A 16,063-nucleotide genomic window follows, 5' to 3' on the forward strand; every position below is an offset into this window, starting at 1 on the left:
ACTTGAGAATAATTATCATCTTGAACATGAAATTTTGTAAGGTGGTAACAAAGTTTACTTTTTAATACAAACTCATCAGTTTACACTTACCAATCTGTGCAGTCAGCACCCCATAACACACAAAATAAAGAAGAATAAGATGAAGAGCATGCAGGAAACACAGCATTACCAATGCATACCCAAGTTCAAGTTTTTTCTCCATCCAGGCAGGAGAGAGAGAGAGAGAGAGAGAGAGAGAGAGAGAGAGAGAGAGAGAGAGAGAGAGAGAGAGAGAGAGAGAGAGAGAGAGAGAGAGAGAGAAAGAGCATGCATAGAGAAAATCAAACACAAAAGAATGGCAATCAGCAAATAATCATCTACAAAATCAGAGTTCTCAACCACCAGTCAGCACACAAGATTGCATCACAACTATTCTCTACCACAGCTGGATAAACAATGAGTGAGTGAGTGAGTGAGGGGTACTCCCCCACTAACCTACCATCTCTACCTGTTAACCACCTGGTTAACTACCTTGTTACAAAGTTTAGACCAGCTTCTGACTTGAGCTGATGGGTACTCATATATGAGAGTTGATGGTTTGTATTCCCACTGGAACAAACTGCTATATTTATTCATTCCTGAACCAACAGCTGTTTCTTCTTCAGGGCTACTTACACAAAACTTGCCTCATGAAAAGAGGCAATCCTATCTCTCCTTCAAAGAACCATGTTTATCCACTGGTTGATGTTCTGGTATGCCAGCAAGGTCAGAGCCCTTCCTCCTGAATACTGCCTTCACACTCCATGACAAGGTGCCTGACATGGTCAAGCCATGAAACAGTCTGAAGGGACATCATAAAAACGATTTGCAATACAGAAACCTATGCTGCAGTGATGTAACACCTCTCTGAGAGTCCCTCCAATGGGAGGTTGTGAGTTAGCCTGCAGGCTGACACATACAGTGCCAAAAGAGTAGCCTTCACACCTCCTCTAGTGTAAAAGTGGCAAGGAAAGGTGTTTGCACTGTAAAAGTGGCAAGGGAAGGAGTCTGCACAATCTGTTGGACTCAAAGTAACTCCCCAACCCACAGATCAGGATATTTACCTGCTCCAAAAAGCCATGCACTAACTGTGACCATGGCAACCAGATCAAGGCCCCACCTCAGGCCTATTCCAAATGTTAACTTCATAGGTGATATGGTCAGCTTTTATAAAGCCAAAACTGCCTCTCCAAGGTTATGTCACCTTTGGATGAGCAAAATAAAATCTGAAAAGAGCTGCTCCATCTCAGCCTGCAGGGGTTCCACAGATCCCCTGGTACGCAGGTTGCACGTTCTTTGTCCAAAGGAATCATGTCAGAACTCTGATCCCCTGGGACATTCCGTCTCTTACGGAACCAGACAAACCTCTCACTAGAGAAAAGGTATGAGACTCAGCGGAGTCGTAGCCAGAACCCAATTCCAACCTGGACATTGCCGCCCTCTGCTCCAAACCTCAGTAGCCACTGAGCCAAAGACAGCAGGGAAAACAGGTTATTGTACCACTCCTTACACTGGTACAGTGAACAATGCATATGAGAGGTGGAAGAGGTCTCTAGGAACTTCTCTCCCTGGAGCTACAGTGCTTGGACCATGCACACTCCAGACAACATGAACACCTTGAGTGCAGAAAGGTGCACATGAGCGTAGGACATTTCCCCCCCTCCAACACATTCCCCACCAGACATTTTCCCCTCTGGACATTTACCTACTGTATACAATAAGAGCAAAAGTTTGTTTGTTTCTCAGAGTCATGCATGATTTATTGTATTTTTACTGAACAATAAAAACTGATAAAAACAAAACTGCTAAGGATTAAAATATTCATGTGGGATATTTAGGGTCAAATACAATAGAAAAGTGTCATTAATACTAGTTTATTTTTTGCATTAAGGATTATATATTTAGGGTTGAATACCATAACCAACAGCCCTCAAAGTCTGTTCTACAGTCTTCTGACCATCTCGTCGAGCTACGCATTCTCAAAGAGCTGTTCCTGAAGTTGTCTTGTGGACCGTTTGGCACATTTTTTGGGAGGCTGACCACGTTCCTCCTGAAGCAAGGCAAAGGACACCAAAGAACAGTCTTTCCTTAATGCATCAATGTGTCCACAAAGATGGATGCTTGTGGCCAACCAAGAGACAGAACGCATTATTCTAGCTCTCACACATTTGTGTGGTCCCCTCCTGCCAGGGTAACATCGTACACATTCCAAATCTGTGGAGGAAAAAGAGGTGGATGGCACCAGATTTGTACTGATAGAACATTGGAAGATGGTTTTACATGACGAATGCTTCCAGATACATAAACTGAATCAAAGTAATCAACTAGTTCTTCTAGCCCTTCAAGAGTTGTATTTTTCAGAAATGTTATGCCCTCCTCAACATCAGTCAAGGGTAGAAATGCTAGACCATCGAGCATATTAACAAAGTGTTTGATTTCCTCCTGGTTTTTATATCTATGCACAAGACCAAGATCTTGAACTTTCCGCCAAGTGCTCTGGGTAAGATGGTAGAAGCAGCCCTGCATTCTGACATGGTGACCGAGGACTGCTTGAACAGCATTCATGGCAGATTTCTCGAAGTCGGTGATTACATCAGTTGGATCAGGAGTAAATCCCAGTTCCTCACATCTGTCTACTATTACCATGATAACAACTTCATAGCTTCACTGTTGTTTGTTGGGTAGCAAAGCATAAACAGCTGAAACTGAAGAACTACCAAGTGGCACACAAATAACATACAGCTGCATGAATATATTTGGGGCTAAAGAAAAGTTACCATCCATGTACAGTGTATCAGATATAGGTAAGTGTTGCTGAACATTATCCACTGCAAAAACATGTATCCTGTTTGAAGACTGTGGTCCACTGTCATGTATCAGAAAGGGCTGTGGGTGCTCGCCACCTGTTGTTGACCATTCATCAGGCACATGAAATTTTCCCAGTGATACTGGTTCCTTTGGTAGTGAACCCTACTTCCGACGTCGGTTATTTCTTTTGATAGACTCTTCTCTTCCTAGATGTATTCTCACATGTTCTTGAGTTTCTTGAATGGCTGTGGTAAGTATAGAAGTTGTACTCTCTCGTGATGTTTTTGCTTTTTGACGAATACTTCATCGCACCTTCTCTGCTTCAACACCAAAACAATCAACTTCATGGCTATGGGGCACAGTTACTTTCACATCAGCCAGGGTTAAGCTTGTAGTTAATGCACCCTTACATGGTTTGGCTTTTCGTTGTGTACACTCCCATCGAATACGTGTCTTTTTTGTCTCTTTTTTTTTTTTGTGCACATGTAACCTTCGTAACAAATCTTGTCTCCACCCCTACTTGTTTTGATTACTTCCATGTCGTGTGCAGGCTGTACCGAGATTTGGTGTCAACCAACTTGGCCCTGGGTGCCACTGTCCAAGTACACTGTGATAACAAGACTATCAACAGAACTGGCGGAACTAGCATCCCAACTACTAAAACTATCATTGGGGTAATTAAGTAACTTGCTGTATACTAGGGGGAAAATGTCCATATGGGAAAATATGGGGGGGGATGTCTGATGGGAATATGTCTGGGGGGGGGTGATATGACCAGGACCCGCGCACATTCCCTCCTACAGCCTTCCAAAGTAGACCAAGAATGTGATCATCCTCACCACCTGAATAAACCCAGTCCACAAGACTGGGCCCAGAAAGAGCAAGCAGGCTGCAAAACCGCCTTTGTGTGACCCTGAAGAGCCACAGGAAAGGGGCCATCCCATGCATCGTCCTTCCTGTGATCCCCTGGAAAAACTAAAGCAACACATTTCTTGCAAGAAGCCCTAAAACAGAAATTCCCCCTGCAGAAAGCACAAAAAAGAGTGAGGGTCAGTTGGTGTGGATGACATGAACTGCGCACATCAGTAGCCACATCTGCAACAACAATATTCATGTTTCATCCCCATCTGGATAAAAACCACGAAACAAAGTAACAAAAAATACATTCCAAATGCAATAGAATGCCAAAGAGCAAATACTCATCTACACAATCCAAGTTCTCAACCACCAGTCAGGACAGAAAAGCACAGCATGTCTGTTCTCTACCATAGCAAAAAGAAAAGCGAGTGGAACAGTGTGTTAGGGATATTCCTCCACTCACTTCCCATCTCCACCCATTAACGACCTGGTTAGCTACTTTAGTTACCAAGTTTCCAACTACCAATTTCCAGCTACACCCCTGCATAAAAAGCAATGGTTTGTATTCCTGTAAGAACAAAAACAATGAAAGAGCAATAAGTAAATATGTACTCATCAAAGTTCTCAACCAAGTAGGGACACTCAAGCACATCACATCTATACAGTATTATGGCTGAAAGAAATGTGAACTCCACCAATTACGTACTCTATTTTCTGGCATCAAAAACAATCCAGCCTTTGAGGTGCACCCTTTTTGACTAGCAAAATTTGGGGGGGGGAGCGGGGGAATATAAAAGAAAAAAGTAAGCTTTCACAATTTTCTCCTACCTTTACCAAGACATTCTGCAGGTGACTTCGTGACAAGTAGATTCTGTAAACCTCATACAGTATGTAGAAATGGTAAGTTTACACCCAAAGTTTACTCAGCATACAAATAGGTACTCCAAGTATGACTACACTTACACTGTAATATAGCAAAATTTTTTTTAAAGTAATTTGCATTTTTCCTGATACCTGTATACATAATGACATTTTTATAATAAAATAAAGTTTTATCTATCCTTACCCCGTAATTAAATAGATATTAGTTTCACTTATCCGGCAGCTAAAATTTTGAAATTCACGGGTCGCACTAGTTTGTTTTGGGGTAGGTGACTTCCCCCCCCCACACTTTTAGGGAAGAGAGAGAAACAACTAGCAAAGTGCTTCAATCTGTTTATGCCCTTGTGTCCATGTGAGGGGAGGAGGGAGGGGTCCGATTATATAATTATTTGGGTAAGTATACATAAAACTTTACTTTAATATAAAAATGTAATTTTTATGTAAGTAATTTACCCAGTGATTACACAGCTAATTCCCACACTGAGTATAGAAAAAATGCAAACATTAATAATATGTTTTTTGTTCCCTTACCTGATAAGAGAGCTGCTGCAGGTGGTTACTGCCTCTGGTTAGCGATCATCTTATCTTGTGGAGGCGAGGCGGTGCAGTCTGAGGCGCCTACTACATCAGTGGGTATTTGCAGCAATGGAGTAAATCTGATGACTAGCAAAGAATATAATTTGTCCCAGCCCAGGGTGCAGTACCATAAAAAAAAAAACAACCAGAACAAGAAAACTATCACCTATACCACCAAAACAGTTAAAAACATCACTACTCAACCATTTAAAAAGGAACTGGAGGGTGCTCCAAGCACAAAGTACTCCCAGGCTCCCCTAAGACTCAGCACCCTATACAAGGCAAAGAGATAAAAGGCCCAAGGTACTGCAGCCATCATAAACCGTTTCAACAACAAGCAGATAATGGGAGGCAAATACCGACTTACATTTCCAAGAAGTCAACTGAAATATCGTTGAGAGTGACATTCTTTTTAAATGCCAACGAGGTGGCAACTGCCCTTATCTGATGGGCCTTTACTTTACAAGCAAAGAAGAACTTACCCAATTACAGAATGGGCCTCTGATATGAGGTCCCTGAGGAAGAATGCCAGGGCATTCTTAGACAGAGGTCATGAGGGATCTTTAACCAAATGCTAAAGACTGTTCAGAGCTCAAAGAATATCTTTCATTTTATGTAGGTAAAAGTTAAGAGCTCTCACTGGACAAAGAGACATCTCCTCTGCATCTGGACCCAATAAATCAGTTAAACTTTTAATCACAAAAGAACGGTTCCAGGGTTTCGACAGTGTTTTGTTCTTTGTTAAAAATCCCAAGGGAAAGGAACACACTGCATTTCCTTGAGAAAAACCCACTCTCTTGTCTAAGGCATGAATTCACTACTTCTTTTCACAGTTGCCAAAGCAACTAAGAAAAGGGTCTTTCTTGTTAGATCTCTTAAGGAGATAGACTGCATGGGTTCGAAGCGAGACCCAGATAGCCATCTGAGTATAATATCAAGATTCCAAGAAACCAAGGGAGTTGTCTTTTGCTTAGTTGTACCAAAAGACCTAATCAGGTCTGACAAATGTTGGAAGATAAGTCCGTTCCTCCGTGTTGGAAAACTGAATTTAGCATTGCTCTATAGCCTTTTATAGTGGAAGTGGAAAGACTTCTGTTTTCAGATAGAGCAGAAAATATGCTGTCTCTGCTATCAAGGCTTGAGTAGAGGAGACATTTTGTCTCCAACACCATGACCTAAAGATAGCCAAAGTGGGAGGTAAACTCTGATTGAAGAGAGTCCACTGCATTTGGCAATAGACTCTGCGGCTTGCTTTGAAAAACCTTTCTTTCAAAGTAATCCCCTGACAGTTTGTAGCCTGTCAGGGCCAGAGCAGAAAGGTTTTGATGAAACTGCCTGAAGTATGGTTGTCTGAGTAGCTGTTGTTTTTGAGACAACAGCCTAGGATAATCTCACAGGAGTTTGAGCCTTCTTGGCCTCCTGAAGGCACTGTGGGGAAAGCCTCCGGAACTTTGCGTGCGTTGGGGGGTCCCTTGTCTTGATGTGATGATATATCCTGTGTTTGGCAGGGGCCCCAGGCACCTGACGAAGCTCGGGTTTGAACACTTCCGGGAATTCCTTCAGGAGGGAGCCGTACTGGTGGGCAGCAACAGAACAGATTGTGGGCTCCCTGGGGGCCGGTGACAAGGGCAGGGACTGGCAGGACTCGGTGTCCAGCAGGCACTTGAGGCCGACGTCAACTGCCTGTCCAAAGTGGGCAAGGAAGTTCGCACCCAGGAGCGGGGTCCTAATGTCCGCGACGAAGTTCCACCTGTACCTCCAGCCAAGGATGGAGAACGACAGGAGCCTGGTGCTGTAGGAGAGGATGGGGGACCAGTTGGCGGCCATCAGGGAGGCAGCCAGTTCCGGCAGGCGTCTGCGGTCCTCTCTGGAAGGCGGGAACACTGACCGCATGGCCCCAGTGTCGATCAGCATCATCCTGCTGGAGATAGTGTCGCGGATGTAGAAGCCTATTGGTGGGGGGCCCTTGGGTGTTTCGGATGCTGCTGCCATGGCAGCCTGTGAGGGTGGCCGCCGCCTCCCCCGTTTTTTGGAGGGGAGAAAAGGCAGGGGGCTTCGCAATTTCGGGCAGCTTTACCGAACCTCTGGTGGTAATAGCAATACCCCGGCCTTTCCTTCTGCTGGTGGGGTGGCCTCCTCTTGTCGACAACGTTGATGCCCTCTGTGGTGGGTCCTTCGGCTGGAGGCAGTTGATGGGGTGTGCAGGCGTGGATGCCCGCTTCACGGCCCTCGTGGAGTCCGTCAGCTACTGTGCCACCCTGATCAGGTCCTCGACCAGCAGGGTGTACAGTTCTGTGATCTGCCCATGGACCTCTGGGAGTAGCTGCCGCAGGAGGGTCTCCCTCAACAGGCTGATCTCTTTGCGCCTGCTGCTGCTGTCAGTCTCGGGGAGGAGGAGGTGGTCCTGGAAGGCCTGCCACTTCTCCAAGAGGTTTGTGTCCTGCCGGGGGTTGATGGCAAGGTCGAGGGTGTGGGCGGCTCTCTTGGAGACCGGCAGGGAGCAGGTCTCAACGAGAGTGGCCTTTAACTCCTAGAAGGTGGCAGGGCTCATCGTTGTTGTCACCCACGGGGCGACCTTCTTGTATATCACCTCCAGTAGGGCATTGATGGCGATGTCCACCTTCAACACCTCGTCAGTCAGGCCTGCCACCCTAAATTGCCCCTCGACACTGTAGAGCCACGACGCTGAGTTCTGATGGGTGAATGGCGGCAGCTTTATGCTGAGGGCCGCCCTTGGTTGGTCCATCAGGAGGGGCATCGCGCGGGGAGCGGGCACCAGCGTGGAGGAGGTAATTAAGGGAGGTTTCTCCCTGAAGGGGATTGCATATCCTTCTCTTAATACTTTCAGCACCCACGGTTCCACATTTTCCTCATTCCATACTGTCCAGAAATGGGAAAGTTTTGCTCCCACTGGAACACGGAGGACAGGAGTCTCATTTTCTAAGATTAGACTTGTTAAAGGGTTTCCTAGATGGCCTGGAGGTTTGGAGGTTGGTTCTAGGTCGGGACTGGAGACGGCCTCTACCACCTCGAAAGGGTTGTTGCTGCAGGGGCAACGACATCCTAGGAGTTGCACTTAAAGTGGCTCTTGCAGGGAACTTAGTTCTTTTGGTGGACTGAGTGATGAGGTCTTGAGTCGATTTCTTCTGTAAATCCACTGAAATCGGATCCAGAGTGTCCTGCGGGAACAGACTGTCCTTGTCTAGGGGTGCAAACAGAAGTGAAGAACGTTCTGATGGAGTGACTCCTTTTGCCGTATACGCGCACCACAAATCTTGCTTCTTGAGGACTCCCGCTGTGAAGATAGTTGCTAGTTCTACTGCTCCATCTCTTACAGCTCTATCCGCGCACCCCAGAACTCCCGGCCAGTCCGAAGCGAAGTTCTCTTGCAGGGACACACAGTCTTCTATCTTCTTAGCTAGAGCTCCCACCGTCCAATCTAGAAAACTAAAGATCTCAGAGACTTTGAATATATCTTTGAGAAGATGGTCCAACTCCGAGGTTGTGAATAGAATTCTGGCCAAAGCGAAAGCTGAATGACAAGAAGCATCTATGATACTGGAAAAGTCCCCCTGAGAGGAGGCAGAAACTCCCAAGGACGGAGCTTCTCCAGTTCCATAAGACAGGTACTTCTGCCTTATTAAGAGAGAGGGAAGTGCACAAAAAACCACCTTCCTGACTTTCCTCTTCTCTGCTAGCCAGGCATCCTTGCAGCCGCAAGCTTTCTTCGACGACGAAGACAACACCATAAGCGGGAGTCTGGGGGTACCTGGTGGCTGTCGCATCAGGTAGGCTGAACCCGGCGATAATGAGACGACTGGGGAGAAGAACGACTGGTAGCAGACCAGGAAAAACCTGAGTAGCGCCAAGTAATGAGAGGTAGGTTGTTCCTCTTCTGCAGGTTCCTCGGCGGACAAAGCGGATGATCCTGGGGGTTCCACGGTGTCCTGTACAGCCGGAGTTGGCTTTTCAAGAAGGCTCAACACTTTGTCAAGCCGAAGTTGAAGCGGCGCCAAAGAAGGGTCTTGAGAAGCCGACAGAAATTCTTCTTGCGGGGTCACGAAGAGATTAGAAGTGGGGTGGAAGGGAGAGGCGCCCCCATCGACTGGGCGCACGGATGATAGGCACCCACCCGCTGTTGAAGCAGACACTGGCTCCTTGGAAGCGACTGCATTGTCCGCGGACACTTGGCGCGCCAAGGATGGGCGCTCTGTGATCTGACGTTCCCGTTCCGAGCGGTCAAACATGGGTTCTTCTGAATTGGAATCTGGGTGCTCCCGAACAGGTAAGGCGAGAGCTGTGCGCTCATGTGATGGGTGCTTGGAAGAAGATGGGCGCTCAGACCTTGGGTGCTCTGAAGGCGAAAGCTCGGATGCTGAACGATCTGTGAGTTGGCGCTTATGCACATTACTGCCGTGCACTGGGCGTGTTTTCGCACGTGAAAGGGAGCGAGAATCTCTTGTTGGCGAATCCCAAAAACTACAAGAAGGGAGAGGGCTATGTTCTCTCTCTACTGCTCGCTTAGAAGAAGGGGGGGGGGGTCTGAATCCATTGAAGCGCCTGGCCTTTTCAGTGGCCTAGATACATGTGCAAAACGGTCACTGCGTTTCTTAGATGTGGGAGAGTCTGAATCACTTGAAGAAAGGGTATGGGCATCCATTCTAATACCTTTCTAACGGTATTCTTCCGCAGCCTGGGATAAGCGGACAACAGGCTTGGATGAGGTGACGAATGCTTGTGGGCAAACCCCACTGACCTCCCTTGGACTGCCAGTTTGCTTCCTCCCATGTTTGCAAGGGGAGTTTAGCAGGGACCTTGGTCTAGGAGCATCAGTGGGACGAACAGCCGCCCCCTCCACTGACACTTCACTTGACACAACACTATTAAATTTGTCCATTAGGACCTTCAAAGAGTTCCCAATTTAGGAAACAGTATTCACAAGTAAATTAAATTTTTTATCTACCCGTGCTTCTAAGCTGGCAATGGCACTGGGTTCAGCAGAATGAGAGCTAGGTATAGGAGTGACAGGAAAAGCTGGAGGACTGGAAATGGGAGAAAAAGCTGTAACAGGCGTCGAAGGGATAGGCAAAACATCAATATCATTCCTTGAAGAATGACCTACACTAGCAGAATCCTTTGCTTTGGCCCTAGCTGTAGCTTTTCTAATTCGGTCACGTTTCAACTTGTCTAAGTGTGACTGTAACGTCTTCCACTTACTCTTTTCCCAGTCTTTACATTTGTCACAATTCAAATCAGAACAAATTTGTTCCCTACAAGTACAACAAATGGTATGTGCGTCATATTTTGCTGACATAAGTCTAGTTTTGCAGCCTTTGCTGCAGTACCTAATACTGGATAAACTAGAGTCCGACATAATGGTAAAAAATTCTAAATGAATAAGTCACAATTGAAGTATCCAAAATTCTAGCTATGCTAGATTGCTGAGCTACCAAAAATCAAAGAGTACTTCACCAAAGGTATCTACGACCATCTGGTGAAAGCGAAAACAAGAGCTGCTAATAACTGTTGTTCAGTCATTAACCGGCAGAAACGAATTGAGCTCCTTAGCTAAGTTGTACCTATTCTTCCCCGTTAGTGGGTGGGGCAGCATACTTACACCCAAAACAAATGAACGCTACAGCGAATTTCGAATTTTGAGCTGCTGCATAAAGTAGAAACTATAGCTATGTAATTATTTGGTAAGTTACTTATATAAAATCTAAATGCAGCTAACTCTCTGTCACTCATCAAATACTTCCATTCTGCCTAACTAAATGCCTTACATATGCAGTCACTGTCCCTGTCCCTTTCATTACCATTCACAACTTGCTTCAAGCATTTTTGCCTCTGGGCTATAATTAGGGTATGCCAACTCCACATCCTTAACAACTTCTTCTTTCAACCTCTCACATGCTTCTATCATTCTTTGATCTCACCTTAGTACAATAATCTTTCTTCTTCCAGTTCACTCCATTAATTGCTTAGCAATTCTAGAGCAATCCTCCACAAATTTCCTCCTAAACTCCATGAAATCCAAAAACCACAGAACTAATGAAGTCTTAGGCCTGGGAAATTCCCTTACTTTACTTACAAACTTACTTTACTTACAAACTTCTCGATCTTTCTCACCCCTGAACCACTTATTACACGACCCAAGAACTCTGCTTCATTCTTGCACCATTCACACTTAACCAGTTTTACCTTAACACCTACTTCCTCAAGCTTTTGTAACATTGTGCTCAGTATGTCCACAAGCTCTTCAACAATCTTCTCTTCAATGATTGAACACAATCACTCACTCTTTTAGAAACTGACTCAACACCAATCATAGCATGTTGGAAAGCTGCAGGGGCATTAGCTACGCCAAAACTCAGATTCTTACACTGATAATGCTTACAGCTTGTTGAAACAACTGTCACAGGTTGACTTCCCTCACCAGATCCAACTTACTGAATACGGTTAGTTAGAGTAGGTGGGGGTCCAGGAGGGAAAAGCACACCCAAGTAAGTAAGGATGTAGCCCTAAGTTAGATAGGGAGTCCAGGCATAAGTAAGGGCCCAGCCTTCTAGGTTGGGTGGGTGGGTGGGGTTCCATTGGGGCAAAATTCCCCGAACCCCCAGGTAGGTAAAGGCAAGTCCCTCCAGGTTAGGTAAGGTGGGAGAGTCCAGGGGAACAGACACCAGACATGAGTGGGTAGGGACAAGGCTCCAAGGTTAGATAAAGGGTCTATGCATAGGCAAGGGCTGGCAGCCCCTCCCCCAACCTAGGTTGTGTAAGGTTGAACTGGTTACTGGATTCTACTTGTTTTGTGTTTTCCTTCACCTAAAAACTCTGCTCTGGATATAAATTAGTACTTAGGCTATTTTCTAATGACTCCAAGTATAGGCAAGTAGGTAAAAATACTCAGCAAAAATGATGCTAACCGTAAATTTGCGCAACACTTGAGCAAATTTCTGAGTAATTCTAAGTACTAGCTCCACGCCTGTTTTTACCTTGGAAACTGGTTTTTTCTACACTTTCAAGGCTTCTGATACTGGCAGTGAGTTTGTTTGTTGTTGGCCAACCGTTATTTGCCCCCTAATTCTAATTAACAGTAAGGGGGACTGTGGGAATTCGGGGTTTTGGGTGGGGGAGAACACAGAAATAGAGTGGACATGTTTACATTGAGGAGGTGCCCTCTGGAGGGAAAAACGAGAAGGAGCCATTTGCCAACAGGAGGGAGTTAAATGCATTTTGCCGTGTTTAGTACTGGCATCTGGAAGATGGAATGTCCCTTTGCCGTGTTTAGTACTGGCCGGGGGGGGGTTTACCCATACGTTAACAAGTTGTTGCACTTGCCAGACGGGATATGAACCGTTCCAAACAGACGTACCTGTGCTTTATCTTGGAAGATCGCATATGGAAACCCATTGTTGAATGGACTTCAGGGGTTAATTACAAGTTAATTACATTCGCGCGACAAAAATTGAAGATAAATCCATAATTAGCAACCAAACAAATGTAAAAAAAGGTCAAGTTAGAAGAAAATCGCCGGCGTGGAGCTACTACTTAGATCTACCAATTTCTCTACTAAACAAGTTGAGACTCAAGGTAAAACTTTACTTTAGTTGCACGGCCTGATTCCCGCCAGTTGCAGAGTGGGACAGGTTACTGCCTTTTTGGGAGGGTCCAGGGGGGCAAAGCCCCCTGGGCAGGTTAGGGCACATTGCCCTAAGTTAGGTTAGGTAGGTAAGATCTGGTTAGGTCAGGACTTGGCATTATAGGAAAGGCTACGTCTATTATGTATGAGAAACCTGTCCCAGCCGACGACTGGAGGGAATCAGGCCGCGCAACTAGAGTGAAGTTTTACTTGACTCAAGATCACATCATAATAAATCCAACATTGAATAATGGTTTTCAAGTAACAACAGTAGACTATAAATATGCCAAAGCAATAGGTCTAGGCTACTGTACATAACTAGGTAGATCTAAGCCAGCTGTCCGCGGTGAGCTAGGCTATGGCAGTTGACATTTTTCTATAGAACTTTACCTATTGAACAAGAATTTAAAGTAATATTTTGTCAATCGGCTGTAATTAAGCTGTAAATTATCTTAGAACTGGTGTGGTAAAACTCTTTCAAGAATAGCTAACAGTAAGGGAGACCAGTTGGGAATTTGGGTTTTTTGGCGGGGTAAATAACTTGGGAAAAGGTTTCGGTACAATTATGGTTGTATTTCCTGTTATATATGTCATTTGGAACACGAAAAACAGGTGTAAAAAGAAGGGCGAATAAATGGTTGGTGGGAGCCGTTCTAAAGGCACTTTTCATTCATTACTAGTACTACTGATTCTAAGCCTTAACACACATGCACTAGCTTTTGGTTTACCAATCACCAGCTGCTGGTTTTCTGCGCTTAGCGAGAACTGCGAGAGACTGGCAACTGACGTTTTCCTATGTTATTTTACTTGCCGAACAAGAATTTACAGTAATTTCCTCTTGCCAGAACATACGAGCTTGCAGTAATCTTTAAAAATGCAGCGCCGTTCTGCTACAGCGACCTATAGAGGCCACCCAAGTTGAAAGCGGAAACGGCAATGTTTTGTTTCCCATTTACGAAAGCTTCGAATAGTGTGCAGCGGAGCTAGACTATGGCAATTGATGTTTTTCTATGTTATTTTACTTGCTTTACAAGAGTTTAAGGTAATATTTTGCCGGTCGGCTGCTACTAAACTGCAATTTAACCTTGAGCTGTGTGCGACCCACTGGCGGTTCTCTCTGCCCACTGGTACAGACGTGCAGTTTTCAAGGGTAAATTACATTTTAGTTACAGCCGACCGACAAAATATTTTAAATTCTTGTTCAGCAGGAAAACGTCAATTGCCATAGGCTAGCTCACCGCAGACAGGCGGCTTAGAATTACCCATAACTATTTTAGCTAGTAGCCTAAGGTATTTTATTGTATCTCTCAGAATACATTTGTAAATCTTTTGATATGAAATTTATTTAAAAAACCTGGTAGATCTAAGTAGTAGCTCTGCGGTGGCAATTTCCTTCTAACTTGACTTTTTCTACAGTTTTCTGATTACTAACTGTGGATTTATCTTCAATTTTTGTCGCACAAATGTAATTAACCTGTTAATTACGTCCAACAAGGGGTTTCCATACGTGATCTTCACAAGACAGAGCACAGGTGCGTCTGTTTGGAACAGTTCATATCCCATCCAGCAAGTGCAATAACTTGTTAATGTATGGGTAACCTGCCCCCGGGGCCCATACTAAACATGGCAAAGGGGCATTCCACCCCCTAGAAGCCAGTACTAAACATGGCAAAATGCATTTAACTCCCTCCTGTTGGTGAATGGCTCTTTCTCGTTTTTCCCCTGCAGAGGGCACCACCTCAACGTAAACAGGTCTGCTCCATTTCTGAGTGTGTAGCCCTTCGTTGGGCGAGTCGGTAGAGCATCGGACTGTCACTCGATGGGCCGGAGTTCAATTTCCCCGGGCCGGCTGATGAAGAGTTAAGAGGAATTTATTTCTTGTGATAGAAAATCATTTCTCGCTATAATGTGGTTCGGATTCCACAATAAGCTGTAGGTCCCGTTGCTAAGTAACCAATTGGTTCTTGGCCACGTAAAATGTCTAATCCTTCGGGCCAGCCCTAGGAGAGCTGTCAATCAGCTCGGTGGTCTGGTAAAACTAAGGTATACTTACTTATCCATTTCTGTGTTCTCCCCGACCCAAAACCCAGGATTCCCGCAGTCCCCTTTTACTGCTGAGTAAAATAACAGTCGGCTGACAACATACATTCTCACCGCCGTATCAGAAGCCCTAAGTGTAGAAAACACGTTTCCAAGGTTAAAACAGGCGCAGAGGTACCATTTAGCTCTACCAACTTTAATATTATGCATAATTACCATGAACTTTACTGCTGATCCCTTTACCGAACAAACAGTCTGTTTAACAAACTCAGCTAGGCCTACTCGCAATGCATGCCAGCATAGCCTACTTTTTTGGACTGAAGACTAGGCTACAAGCAGCATGCAGGCACTGCACTGCAACAGACCTAATACCAAAACCCAGGACTGAGCTCTTGACAATTTGTTACCCTGTTAACAAAAGGCTGGTGCAGTAAGGGCAGGACTGGAATGGATTCTCAAGGGCGGGAATAGCCTCGTCTTTCGCATGCAAAGTAATACCTACCTACCCTATTTCATGTAACTTATGAACAATTGTATCATCTTAGTCGGCGGAAAACAGAGTCCCACATTTTCTCTAAATCACCATCACACCGGTAATGTGGTATTAAACGCCATTATCATAAATTTTTAATAACTAACCTTTAAAATTAGGCTTGTATTAAGGATATAACGGGACCGAAGCAATCGGCGATTGGTTGAATTGGCGCGTGAATGCGGCAGCGTCACTGCGCAAATACGAGTCAGTCAGTGTTGCCAATTTAGCATTTTTAATGCTAGATTTTGATTTTGTAAATGGTTTGGCATTAAAATTTTGTATTAGCATCTAGCATTAAAAACAGCATCATAAAAAAATATTTTACCTTTATTTTGGCATTTTTAATAAGATTTTATTCTTTTGAAAATAATTTATAAACATCAATAAATTCTGGCATATATTTTATCGCACTATTTGAAAGAAATTGTTTATCAATCTTTACCAATGAAAGTCATTTTAACATTTGTTGAGGGTGTTAAGGTGTTTCAAATTTGAGTGATGTATTGAACATGTTCACATTTTATTTCGGGTTAGTTTATTGTGATTCAACCGTTGCATAGCTAGTTGCTATCGGCGCCAGTGTGACGGCAGTAGACTTACCATTTTGGAGAATTTTACAGTTACTAACAGCAAAGTTGACGAAGCCCCCTGAATCGTTCTTATCACTTTTGTCAACTTCTATAATCAGATTCTAACCAAAATTAATC

The 16,063-nt window shown here is 44.6% G+C and overlaps 1 protein-coding gene across 1 annotated transcript in view; it reads right to left on the bottom strand.

Annotated features, from left to right (window-relative positions):
* Window positions 1-15,554, bottom strand: part of LOC136833711 (synaptonemal complex protein 1-like) — a 378,221-nt gene extending 362,667 nt beyond the window's left edge. The window contains exon 1 of the mRNA XM_067095919.1: window positions 15,461-15,554. The gene's annotated coding sequence lies outside the window, so the exon portion shown is untranslated. The remainder of the gene's footprint in view (window positions 1-15,460) is intronic.
* Between the last annotated feature and the right edge of the window lie 509 nt (window positions 15,555-16,063).

Source organism: Macrobrachium rosenbergii, chromosome 4 (assembly GCF_040412425.1).
Source record: "Macrobrachium rosenbergii isolate ZJJX-2024 chromosome 4, ASM4041242v1, whole genome shotgun sequence".
Taxonomy (NCBI): domain Eukaryota; kingdom Metazoa; phylum Arthropoda; class Malacostraca; order Decapoda; family Palaemonidae; genus Macrobrachium; species Macrobrachium rosenbergii.